We start from the raw sequence: 13,076 nt of genomic DNA on the forward strand, positions 1-13,076 counted from the left end.
TTAATCACTATACAAGTAATTAAATAGGTCATTAAATCTTTAAACAGATTATTTTATTGGCCAGACCAATTCATCCTTCATAGTGTATTGAAGATCTGAATAAAAGGTTTAATTTCTTTGCCTACTTTCCCCTGTATATTGCTTAATACTTGATTTAGAGACTATTGTTTTATCATACATATACACACACACGTGTGTGTGTGTAATTCCTTTGAGATAAATATGCATCAAGTACAAAATCTTTATGAAGCCTTACTGACTGTCAGCTTGAAGGCAATTTCTTAGGAACTACAGTTCAGAAACTTTGCATTCAAAAACTTTAGCAACACATTTCCTTAGTGTTAAGTTATTGAGTAATACTAGCAAATAAGTTACTACAAAGCAACCTTTTTCCTAAATAATGGTGATTTTGCAAAATTAGAATGGTCTGCAGCAAAGTCCATTTAGTTTTGACAAAAGACGTAACTCCTTGCCAAGACAGAAAGGACATTTAAGTTACTCTAACCTGTAACATTTTCCTTTGTCCAACTATTACAAATCAGTTCAATATACCTAGATCTACATTTTCCATTAAATCACTGCCCTCTTTTCAGATGGCAGAGAACTTGTGTGACCTGGAAGGAGTTATGTTACAGCACATATACCAATAGGACTGGTATTTCCTCCAGGAAATATAGAACCCAGGAATCAAAACTGGTTTCAGATCCTCTGTGATTTCAGTCAAGGAAATCAACACCTTGCAAAAATCCAGTTCACATGAAACCAACTTGAAATCAGTTATGTTAATAACTTCAAATTAAATTTTAGATTAGAAACAAAGGTCTGAATAAAAATATTGCTCAATGTTTTATTCTCAGAAAAAAGTTTTCAACTTTTCATTTTAACTAAAGATGAGTACAATGTGGAAGTATTTTCATTTCCCTAAGGAACAGAAATTCTTATTTCAGCTCAAACAGATGCCTGAAAATCTTCAGTTACTATTATTAGTTACAGCTTCATGGCTCTGGAGTGTTCTAGATGCTTTGGAAAAAGAAATATATATTTTGCATACAAAATGTGTTGTACAGAGCATGAACAAGGAATAAATGGTATTGAAAGTGTTTTGTCCTGCATTCTAGAATCCAATAACATGTTTGCCATTCTGTCTTATACATGTAATCTCCTTCAGTCTAAGGTTTACCAGCACACAAACATGAGGATATATCATTTATTTCTCCATGCACAAGAAAATAACATACAGAGAAACTGCATTGTGAATGTTGAGAAGGATACATGGTAGAAAACAAGACCCAGTCCCACATATATGCAAAGAAGCCACATACACACACACAAAATATTTCAGGAGGGCCAAAGAGCAGAAATAGCTCCTTGAAAAATGTGCCTTGGGTGACTAAAACTTGTCCCTTAAAAGGCTACCATAACCACAGAAGCTCTAAGGCCCCACTTTCATGTTCTGTGTATTTCTTTTAACATTATTTCACAACCTGTGAAGTAGGTTTTTAGAGCAAAAGTATAGCATTCTGCTCAGTGGCTTTTAACCTTCGTCTTTTCTGTCTAGGCATTTGTGCCCTAGAATTCATCATATTATCTAAATCTCACCTACCTCTATATAAAGATTTTGAAAATAAGCCTTTCAACTTTATCCCTTGAAAAATGGCAAATTATTTGAAAAAAATTTTATAAAGCACCTACGGACTTCCTAACCTTCCACAAAAGAGGAAGGATAGCTTTTATTCCTTAATACCTTTTCCAAATTTTTCAGTTCTAACACAAAATACTCATGACAACAGTTGCCTTGTGAAGATCCTAGGACAAAGACAAAAGAAATTGTCAACTACATAACATCATTTCACATTAATAAGTTAAGTCTGGTTGGAGTTCTGCATTCCATCACTTTAAAAAGGCAAAACCATCAGATTCATACAGCTCGTAAGAGTCCTAGGATCTTGAAAAGACAAATAATTAACTCTGTATAATCAGAAATCAGGCAAGACAAGTGGTGAGGAAATGTTAGCAGGGGGTTTTTTGTGCAGTCTTTGACAGGCCCAGACTTTTCCTTTATCCAGGTCATAAAACACAACACAGACCTCCTAGACAGCACAGCATAGAACACTAAGTTGGTTGTCAGCATGCAAGCTAATATTTCATGTCTATCCTACAGCTTTGGCAGGGACACCTGAGCAGAGTACCTCAGTAAAAAAAAAAGCAAAAATAAAATACAAGCTGTTCCTGAGAGACTACCACTTGCAACAGGTGATAGTTGGTCTGGTGCACAGGTTATCAGTAACCATTTCCATCACCCAACCCAATGGTTTCCATACAAGACTGCAGTTCAGTCACAGGAAAGTTAATTCAAACCAAAATCAGTTACAAAGGCAAAGATATCAAAAAAACCCCAAGTGTTGGACTTCAACTAGCATGTCCCAAGAGAAAGAAATATAGCAAAGGACATAACTGGTGCAAGTTCAGTTGGCTGAACCATACCTGAATTGCCCTGAACCTGACAGCAGAAAAGGCAGGTAGGAGAGTCTTCTCCCTCGCCTTGAAAAACTTTCTTTAAAGGGCTATGCTGAGTGTGATATAGCCTGAGGGTACATACCAGCACGTACAGAAATAGATGACAGCTCTGTTCATTTCAGTTTTTCAAACTTCATCTCAAAGCTATCATTCAGTATGTTTTGAAAGCAGAAAAAATAAAAATGCTACAGCTATTATTGTAAGACCTGCAGGAAAACATGATGTGCACAAAAGCATGCATATATAAAATGCAAGTCTTCAGCATTATGTATGTATTGTTCTGGTTTGATGTGCTCACAGAGTCTGAATTGAAAGGGAAAGCATATGTAGAATTTAGCCCATAAAAAGACAAAAAAGGAGTGTCACGTACCTCATATGAAGCATTAGTAAGGCAAAACATCCTTTTCAAACACTATTGGCAGATATGTGTACATACATGTATGTATGCATACTCATGCTGTCAGTGAAATTAAAACTAACAAATGATAACTTTGCACTGCATGATGTTTTGTAAATTTCATGAACCTACAGCAGGAACTAGCCATTCTTAATCTTTGTATTTAACTTCAAATAAGTAATTGCCTTTTATTTAACTATGAGCAACAGGGACTCAAATTTTAGCTAGTACCTTGACTTTTTTTTCACGTTGATCCTTGTTCCAAACTATCACTCTAAAAGCTCACTGGCAGTGTCAGATACAAATATATGCAATACGTGCAAGAGCCTGAGAGTCTTCTGTAGATACAGTTGATGGTATACTTACTGGATTGGTTCACACTTCACAATATATGTACTCTCAAGAACTCAACAAACAGGTGTACTAAATCTAAATTTAAGGTTTGGAAACAGCTATTTTAGAAATGTTTGTAATGATGGTCTGCTTTATATTTCTTAAAAACTATTGACTGTTCACAGAGCTTCCATACATGATTCATGTTCACATTCTCAGGCAGGTTTAGAAAAGGGACACATCCTTTTTATTGACAACCATTTCTGGAGGATTCAGGAAAAGACCTTTTAGTCAATAAACAGAGAAATAAGGGCATCCATTAGCCCTTTGAGAATTTCATTCAAAACAGGAATCTTTTCCAGTGCTTGTAATTCCCAGGTCCAATTAAAGAAAAAGTGATTGTTGTCTCCCAGTTTAGAATAGTAACAACTGTTTCCTTTATTAAGAATTAAACTACTATCTAACTCTAGGTTTTGGATTTTGAGGCCAATATTAGGCAATGCTCAAGAGCTCTTATAGAGGTGATACATTATCCCCTTTGGACCAAAGTTGAGAGTGGCTTTATAGTTAGTAAGACAAAATAGGGAACATATTTTGCCTCTTGTGCAGCAGTGAGAACTAAAGTCTACGTGAAGCACAAGAGCGTAAGAAAACATTTCAAGCTCTTAGACGACAACCGGTGCTTTAGAATATCATGTTTTTGACATCTCCTTCTCTGCTTACTGTATTGCGACTTTGGATATGGTATTTCTTTCAACTTCATTTTATGTTTTAGTCTTCATAGATATACTGCATTCTTATGTTTGCATTTGTTTTCTAGACCACAGAATGTAAGTTGTGAAGGTAAACAGGCCTGCATGTAACACTGCATTGCTTTTTTGATCTGTGTTGATTTTTTTTAACAATGTGTACTCTCGGCTGTATTGTGTATCATATTTTGTATGCAACTGAAAAATGACTCTCTGAGAGCTCATCATTATCCAGTGTGGTCATCAAAGGTTTTGTGGGTGCAGCAATTTATGGTTTTTTCTTTATAAATCACATGATGCATAGGAGGTCAATGTAAATTACCAAAGGCCTGTAATTTAAACATTTGCTGGCTTTCTGCTTCACAAGGTTGATGGACATCTTAATGGTATGACTAAGATTATTGAGGAACATAAAGATCACCCTTTATAAAGAGCTCACAGCTGCAAACATTCTCACAATAAGCTTCAAACTACATTTGTATTTTCTCAAATGACATTTGTATTTTCTGTCAGATACACTTAATGCCTGCAGAATGCTTCTGCCACATGTGCCATTAACTTCACCTGAAATGTAACGATCCACCGCTTGTAAAATTAAGTGGAATGGGCTGACGCTTTTCTGGAGTGAACTCCTGATACTGCAATGGCTGTGCTTTATTGAAGCTTTTCTTTAAGATTTCTACAAACAAAACCAGGAGAAACTATTGACATTTTAATACGAAATGCATTGCACAAACAATGACAAATTTTTGATTAAACAATCTGGCAACAAATTTTCATCAAATTGAGTGGCTATTAAATTTTATAGAATTACTTTGCTTTAGCACTCAGGCTGGAATCTACATTTAATAGTTGCTCAGCATTCTTCTGATGTCTAAACTACTTCTAGATGGAAACAAAATGGATTTTGTAATATAAATACAATTAATTAAAATAAGCTAATAGGAATCTATTAATTTTTATTCACTTTATTTTGTACCATCTGTATGCTACAGGGTTTGCAAATTGTATAGTAAACAAGTAAACATATGGACAGGAATACATGCCAAAAAAATGCCCAACAAACTGAGAAGTTAAAGTAAAATGATAGGTAGGAGGTATCTTGCTGCTGTTAGCATGTGGCAGAAATTCCATTACTGGTGCATTTGCTAGTTTTTTAGGGTTTGAGGGAGGTTGTTTTTAAATTAATGACATCCTTTATTTAATCCACTTAGTAAGACTTTAATTCTGTCCCAAGATTGCAAAGAGAGCAGAAAGCACTACCAAAAAACTGCCACCTCTGGAAAGGACTCTTCCCTTCAAGACTGTTAGCTGCATTAGTAATTCTATTTCACCATGCTTTGCAAGCTGTGAATTACAGTGATAGGCACTCTATCTATACTCTGCTAGCACTGCTTTCTGTGGTGTCTAAATGATGCTAGCATTATTTGGCATGCATATGACGGGAGGCTTTTCCTTTATCTTATCATGCTGCATGGTGCAGCCAGGTTTGCATAACACAGCAGCCTTTTTTTCCCCCCAGATAAGAGCTAGAGACACCAAGGCATTAACAATTTCAGGGACCTGTTGGGCTAACATCAAGTCATGCCCAAAGGAGGAGACAAAATTACCTTTCTTTCCAGCATCACTTTTTGCTGAAGTTTCTGTCAAGGGATGGAGTACCTCAAGGAGAAGTGCTAGACCATAGGGGAGGTCAGAGTGTCTAGTGATAAATGGTGGCAAAAGTAGAAAAACCCTCCTGACACTACTGCTTGAAAGTCAAAGTGCCTATGCCCTAAGAACTTACTAACATTACGATCTTGTATCAGTACTATCAAATATTCAAATGCAGGTATCCACCTCTCATGAGGCGCATGTCAATTTGACCTCTGATATCTGGGTTGGGAAATGATAAGTCTTACTTGCAGGCAACATTCAAGGTGAACCTACTGGAATCCACTTTAACTTGGGCAAAGACATGTATAGAGCCCCTGCCTATCTCAGAGCACAGGTATCCAAGGTAATACAAAGTTTTCCCTCTTTGATTTTGCTGAGTTCTATGGAGCCTGTTCAGCTATCCCTGAAAGCTACTTTCAGTCCCACTAGTAGAAATATACTTCTGTCTGTGTATGGACCTTCGATGGGGGGAACATGCTGGTAACAACAGCAATAAAAAGTGAAATAAAAATTCCCTCAGTTTTTCACTGGTCGATAAGACTATCCAGTAAAATGTGGAGAGGAAAACTGGACTGTATACATGGGAGTCCTGTCCCTGAACCTTCCTCTACCAATACTGCTTGTGCCAGAGCATGACCGCAAGATGCAGGATGATCATTTATAGCCTTGAAAGATACTTGTATTAGAAGTCAAAACACTCTCAGCAATTCCTGTGGAGCTATAAATAAGTTCAAGGGGCATCTGCAGAGTGATAACAATGTGTTTAGGCTCAGGGAAATATTGATAGCTCCAGACTATTTCTAAGTCCCACGAGACAGTACTCAGGCCCCCAATCCACTCCACAAAGCTATCACAGTAGCATTAACCACTGTTGCTGTGATGGCAGTGCTTTCTACTACCAGGAACAATCCTCTCCACCTTTTGCTTGTGCAGCTGCTCCTTCCTCTCCCAATTTTGAAGCAGGGAACAGGCATGTTGAAGCAAGTACTAGTAAACCTTTACCCAATCTCCAGCTTGTTAGAGAGAGGTACTAAGGCAGAAGAAATAGGGAGCTATTTTTCAGCTAGTAAAGGACAGGCACATGCATTTTCTCTTTCTCTCTCTTACATGTGTCAGAAAAAAATGGGAAACCAACAAGCTTGATGCCTCTTCTCTGTGATTTAGTAATCCTCCAGGTTGGTCCTGAGGAAGTACAGTGATATACTGCTTTTCCTTCAGGGGAAAGGGAAACTCATAACATAGCCCCTGCTTAAATGACATTTCACACACACTTTATCTGCTGGTGTAGCAGAAAATACAAGCTTCTTATTTCCAGAGAAAGTACCTTCATGAATTGAGTCCAAGAAACACATGTTAAACAGTGTAAGTTAAGCCCAAGCAAAATAAATAGGAAAAAAAACCATATAGCATGGTTAGTAAGTTTAATTTGTGTTCTAGTATAACCACAAACTACAACCTTCTTTCAGTGCTGCTGGTAGCACCCGTACAGCCAGGCAATAGACAGGCTGCTGAATCTCTGTTAGTGAAACTTTGTCATGCCTGTTTGTGTATATGTTCCTCAAAAATCTATTGTCTTCAGGACAGTACAGCAAAACACAATCCAGATATTATGAGGGTAAACAACAACTTTTAAAGAGCAAATATCTGATGATATTGAAACAGATATATTGTTGTGTATATTGGAAAGAAGAAACCCACAGATGTTTCCCACAACTATCACCTGGTTGCAAAGAAAATAATAAAGATAGGAAAAAAATCATACATTGCTTGCTTTGTTTTTCCTTAGAGGACAAGAGAAAAATAACTGTGTATTTGGTTTCTCAGGAGAAACTAGGAGAAGCCCTGGCAGAAGTAAAAGTTATCAAAGAAAGGAGTGATGAAACAGCTTGACTCTATTACCTTCATTATTAGGTGTCCCTCACCCTGCCTTGCTAAATGCTTTGTCTTTGCCTCCTAATATGTCATTTGGCAGCATTCTTCCCTCCTGCTGTTAGCAAACACAACTTACACAACTTTCTTTTAACCTTGCTCTGAACTGACTGTCTGATGGTAACTTTGTATGGGTTTTTTTCTAGCCAGAAGACTCCTGCATGCTAACATGCCGTTTCATAGAGTGGAGGCAAAACCCCTAGGAGAGGTTAACAAAATGGATTCTATTTGTTGAAGTTAAATTGTTCATGCTCCAACATATCTACAACTCTTGGTAATGGACCCTAGAAAATCTTTTTTCAGATAACACTCTGTACATTCTACCAAGAAGTAACATTTCAGACATATCATCCAGCTGCCCTATACCAAATGTTTCTTTCCTTCTATTCATTTTCAATGTCATTCTCCCCATCTGAGCAATTATAAATATCACTCAGCAGCGAAGTGTTCCATACCCTGTTTGCCGTGACCTATTCACAGACCATGTGATGTTAAGCCTTTACTCACCAAGACAGCTTTTCTACCTAAAGCTCTTGAGCTGATAACCTAGCAGACAGCCTTGCTCTACAGAATCATTTACAAAGGATTTTAGAAACAGTAACATTTCCATAAGATGGAATAAGAAAATCCAACAGCTGAAGTATGCTTTATACTGTGACATACCATTTTTTAACAGTCAACAGGATCATGACACTGAGAAAAATATGTATGGAAATTTAGCTCCTGGACATTTTAAAGTATTATTTAACTTGTCAGCAAATCTCAGTGCAAATCAGGACACAGCCTTTCCTAAATCACTATGAAAGAAAAATTTCAAGTGTTACAAGGGATGGTAGGGTCTTGGCCTACCTGTCAACCTTTGTCTTGATTACAGTGATTTTTATCATTCTAAATTTCATGTTAATGCCAAAATAGAACTGCAATTACCCAAATAGAAAGGTAAAAGAGAGAAGAAATGACAAGAACATGAGAGGCCAATAAAATAATCGGGATAAGAAAGGTATGGCTTAATTAGGGATTTAACTGTCATGAGTCAAAAAGCACTGCTTAAACACTTAAATATAAAGTCCAATCTACAACTCACTGAAGTCTACAGAGGAAAAATCCTCTTTAGCTTTAAAGGACTTTGGATTAGCCCCATAAATGTTAACGTTGCATTACACAAGTCTGGCGGCTAAGGTTTTCCTTCCTTTCAGGGGAGAGCTGATCCACTAACCATGTCTGGCAGCTTTGAGATAGTGTGGGTTTCTGCATGTGCCTGTTTGCCCCAGGCCAGTTTTATGTTTATATGCCTTCTCCTGAAATGCCACACTGTCTCATAGGAGTTACCAAAAAGATGCACAGCATGCCTCCACCCTCATTTATGAAAAGCTTCTCTCTCTAAATGGCATTAATCATCATTCATAACAGTCTCTTGTCTGGCCAAGCTCATTTAGTGTTTTACAGGAGATGATAAAAATCTAGTCAGTGGTGCAGGGACACAGGAGATACAAGAGCATAAGCAATCTAAATATCTCTCTGAGAAGGCTGCTGCAGTATCCCCCATCCAAATCATTTCCTAAAGACATAGCACAGCAGTGATACAGAAGGAATTTGATCTCTTCATGTCATGCTTAATCAAAAAGCCTAAGAGAACGAAATATAGTAAACAAATCCTCTCTCAGTAAATAAGGGTTGCCATTACATTATCTTCCTTCTCTTATGATCCTTACTTCTCTAGTGTCTGATAGGACTTTCCCAAGAGAGAAAAGCAGGGGAAGGAAACTCAAATTTGATGAAAACATGAACCACTTATTTCCAAGCAGCCCAGGGCTTATTATTTCCACTTTATTTAAATTCCTCCCGCACTTCCGCAAAATGCCAAAACACAAAGAATGGAATATTGTCCCTATTTGAAGGTACACATATATACATCAGATATTTTCTCACAGTCCTGATTCTACTCAACTCTGCCTAATTCTTCCCATAATCTTCACCCTAAATTCCTTCTGTCCTCATGCTCCTGCACAGGATTCACTCCTCAGGTGTAACAGAAAAAGAGCAAGTTCTCAGACTCAGGTCATCCTTCTCTTTGCTAAGAAAGAGTTTACAGCGTAAAAGCCTCTTGGAGGAGTTAAGCAAGATCAGACAGTCACAGTTCAATCTTCAACTGAAGGAAATAGATATTTTTCCCTCATCCTGTATTCTACAGAAGAGCTTGGTAATCTAACTAGTGTTCTGATCTGTAGCGAAAACAGAAGTAATGAAAAATTGGCTTTTTCTCAAATCCTCAAATTCTTTAACTGATCAGCTCTAGATCTCTGGTTCCTCTTCATCTGTCCTCCAGAAAAACAAGCTTTCTCTCGAATTATTTTTCTCATTAACAAAAGCATGGTGACTTTCCCACCAGTTTCCAGCTAGTTTTGACTTCTCCAGCAAACAAAGACCTAAAGTCCTGAGTAGGCTAACAACCGCAGGGAGTCACTTTTGCAGATGTCTGCAGATCTGAGCCAAAGAGGATTTTATCTTTACAGTTTAACTCAATTTCTCTTCCACTCTTCAGTGGAATATTCTAATATATATACATATATATATATGTATATATATATATAAAAAAATTCATTGGTATATTGAAATATACCATGGCAGCAAGCAAGCTTTGCTTTTCAGTTTGTACTTTCCTGTAATTATGCCACACACATTTATTCTTAAAGTTTAACACTTGATGAGAGCTGCTAAAAGCTCTGCATTTCTACTTCCACAAAAATTTCTAACTTTCATTGTCAACTGAAATAGAGAGACTAAAATGTCCAGAACCACACATCAACAAGCTTCTAAAAAATAAAAAATTTCAGTACAATTATTTTGCATATATACACTGATCTTTTGAGTGTTGCATCTTATTAAGCAAGAACCCACCTATGACCTTATGGTATTTTCCTTTTCTAAAGTGGTAATAACTAGTGGCCATCACAGCAAGTATTCTGACTAGCTGTTACATATATAGCTAAGGGGATTAAAAATTCCCGCCCCCCCCAACATCATAGCGTCTTGCCCCTTACTAATACCTTTATTTTTTAAAAGAAGCCAGAAATGGCAAGTTTATGATCCCATTCCATGCTCCTCAGCATAGCTGTCTGGGTATACATCATGGACCGGTCTGCATCCTCCAGTGTGGTGAGCTATTGATCCAGAGCAGGCTCCCTCCCAGGTGATCAGATTTCCTCCCGCGTATGACAAAAATACTTTCAGCCTCCTGAACTCCTTCTAGCATAACTGAGGGAACCCAAGCAGAAATAGAATTACTTCAAAATGAAATGTATCTTATACCTCTTAAAACTACATGAAAACATGACACAAAGGGACTTGTAATCAGATTCTGGGGGAAAGTGGTAAAGTCAAACTCATGATTCACCCATTAGAGTTTCTCACTATAGGTAATAAATGAGGCATTTCTAGAGCAACTGAATAATTTGTACATTTTCACAGTAGATCAGACTCATATAGCAGAAGCTCGTTTTGTAATTGTGACACATTGAGGGAAATTCAGTGACTCAGTGTTCAGTGATTTTCATTTCCACCTCGATGGTATCCTGTTGGAATACCGGCAGGCAAATCTTATACTATAAAGCCATGTAGAAACACTTGTTACCTAAAGGGTTTTATTTTCTTATACTATCTGTGATTCTTTAGGTATATTTCTTGTGCAAACTTGAATCTCATCATGAACAACACAGGAATTTTTATTAGTTTTAAAAACTGAGATTAACTTTGTACCCAAAGTCACTTCGATCAGTGATATAGCCCTATACCAGCAAAGCAGTGAAAGAAAGAATTCACCACAATCATTTTCTAAAGCAGAAAAACTCCATAACATTTGAATTAGAATAATAAATATAAGTATTAATTTATATAGACTATTACCCAAGGAAGGATAATGCAAATACATTGATAATGTAGTAAAAGAGGTTAATTGCTTTGCTCCTTTCTCTACACCAAAGCAAAGGCGGCTGTGGCTGACCAAACTACTTTTACCTTAAAAAGTAGGAAAACAAGTCTCCTTTATATGTTCCAAGAAAAGGAAAAAAGTAGGATTTTTTTTTTTTTTTTTTTTTTTTTAAAAAAAAAACAAACCACAAACATTTTTTTCCCTGACTGGAAATTGAGGAGCACATTGCTGAGTAAGACGGTCACTCAAAAGATTAGCATGATTTGCAATGAGCCAAGGTGAAGATCCTGTATATTTCAAGAGGAACCAAAACTGTAAGAGCTCATAATATGGCTGACTGACAGAATCTCTTTATGTCTGTATGGAGGTAAGGTCAAGCATCACTCTTTTAGGAAGAGAACTCTTCCCTGTGTGCACTGTTGCACAGGATGGCATCAGAATGCAGTTAATTCACACTGAAGGGTAGGTATTAATCTACCTTAGGAAACAAAATGAGAAGTTTAAAGATAGTATAGCTGCATTGGGTTTGCATGGCAAGGTTTTGGCAGCAGGCAGGTTACAGGGGTGACTTCTGTGAGAAGCTGCTAGAAGCTTCCCCCATGTCTGACAGAGCCAATGCCAGCCGGCTCCAAGTCGGACTCACCACTGGCCAAGGACAAGACCATCAGTGACTGGTAGCACCTCTGGGATAACAGATTTAAGAAGGGAAAAAAGGTTGCGGCAGGCACAGAAACTGCAGCTGGAGAGAGAAGTGAGAACACGTGGGAGAAACAGCCCTGCACACACCACGGTCAGTGAAGAAGGAGTGGGAGGAGATGCTCCAGGCGCCAGAGCAGAGATTCCCCTGCAGCCCGTGGGGAAGACCATGGTGAGGCAGGCTGTCCCCCTGCAGCCCAGGTAGGTCCATGGTGGAGCAGATCTCCACCTGCAGCCCGGGGAGGACCCCACGCTGGAGCAGGTGGGTGCCCAAAGGAGGCTGTGACCCCGTGGGAACCCCACGCTGGAGCAGGCTCCTGGCAGGACCTGTGGACCTGTGGAGAGAGAAGCCCACGGAGCTGGTTTTCTGGCAGCACTTGTGACTCTGCGGGGGCCCCATGCTGGAGCAGTGTGTGCCTGAAGGACTGCCTGAAGGACTGCACCCCATAGGAGGCACCCATGCTTGAACAGTTCATGAAGAACTGCAGCCGTGGGAAGGACCCACATTGCAGAAGTTCGTGGAGGACTGTCTCCCGTGGGAGGGACCCCACGCTGGAGCAGGGGAAGAGCGTGATGAGTCCTGTCCCTGAGGAGGAAGGAGTGGCAGAGACAACGTGTGATGAACTGACCGTAACCCCCACCCCCCATGTGCTGCTGGAGGTGGGTAGGTAGAGAATTCAGGAGTGTGCGTAGGTAGAGAATTCGGGAGTGAAGCGGTGCCCAGGAAGAAGGGAGGGGTGGGGGGAAGGTGTTTTAAGAAGTGGGTTTATTTCTTATTACCCTACTTTGATTTGACTGGTAATAATTTAAATTAATTTTCCCCAAGTCGAGTCTGTTTCACCTGTGACAGTAATTGGTGAATGATCTCTCT

At 38.6% G+C, this 13,076-nt stretch overlaps 1 long non-coding RNA gene across 1 annotated transcript in view; it reads right to left on the reverse strand.

Annotated features, from left to right (window-relative positions):
• Positions 1 to 10,754, reverse strand: part of LOC142027289 (uncharacterized) — a 72,807-nt gene extending 62,053 nt beyond the window's left edge. Inside the window, exon 1 of the long non-coding RNA XR_012649075.1 lies at positions 10,629 to 10,754. This is a non-coding gene — a long non-coding RNA (uncharacterized LOC142027289). The remainder of the gene's footprint in view (positions 1 to 10,628) is intronic.
• Between the last annotated feature and the right edge of the window lie 2,322 nt (positions 10,755 to 13,076).

Source organism: Buteo buteo, chromosome Z, assembly GCF_964188355.1.
Source record: "Buteo buteo chromosome Z, bButBut1.hap1.1, whole genome shotgun sequence".
Classification (NCBI taxonomy): Eukaryota; Metazoa; Chordata; class Aves; order Accipitriformes; family Accipitridae; genus Buteo; species Buteo buteo.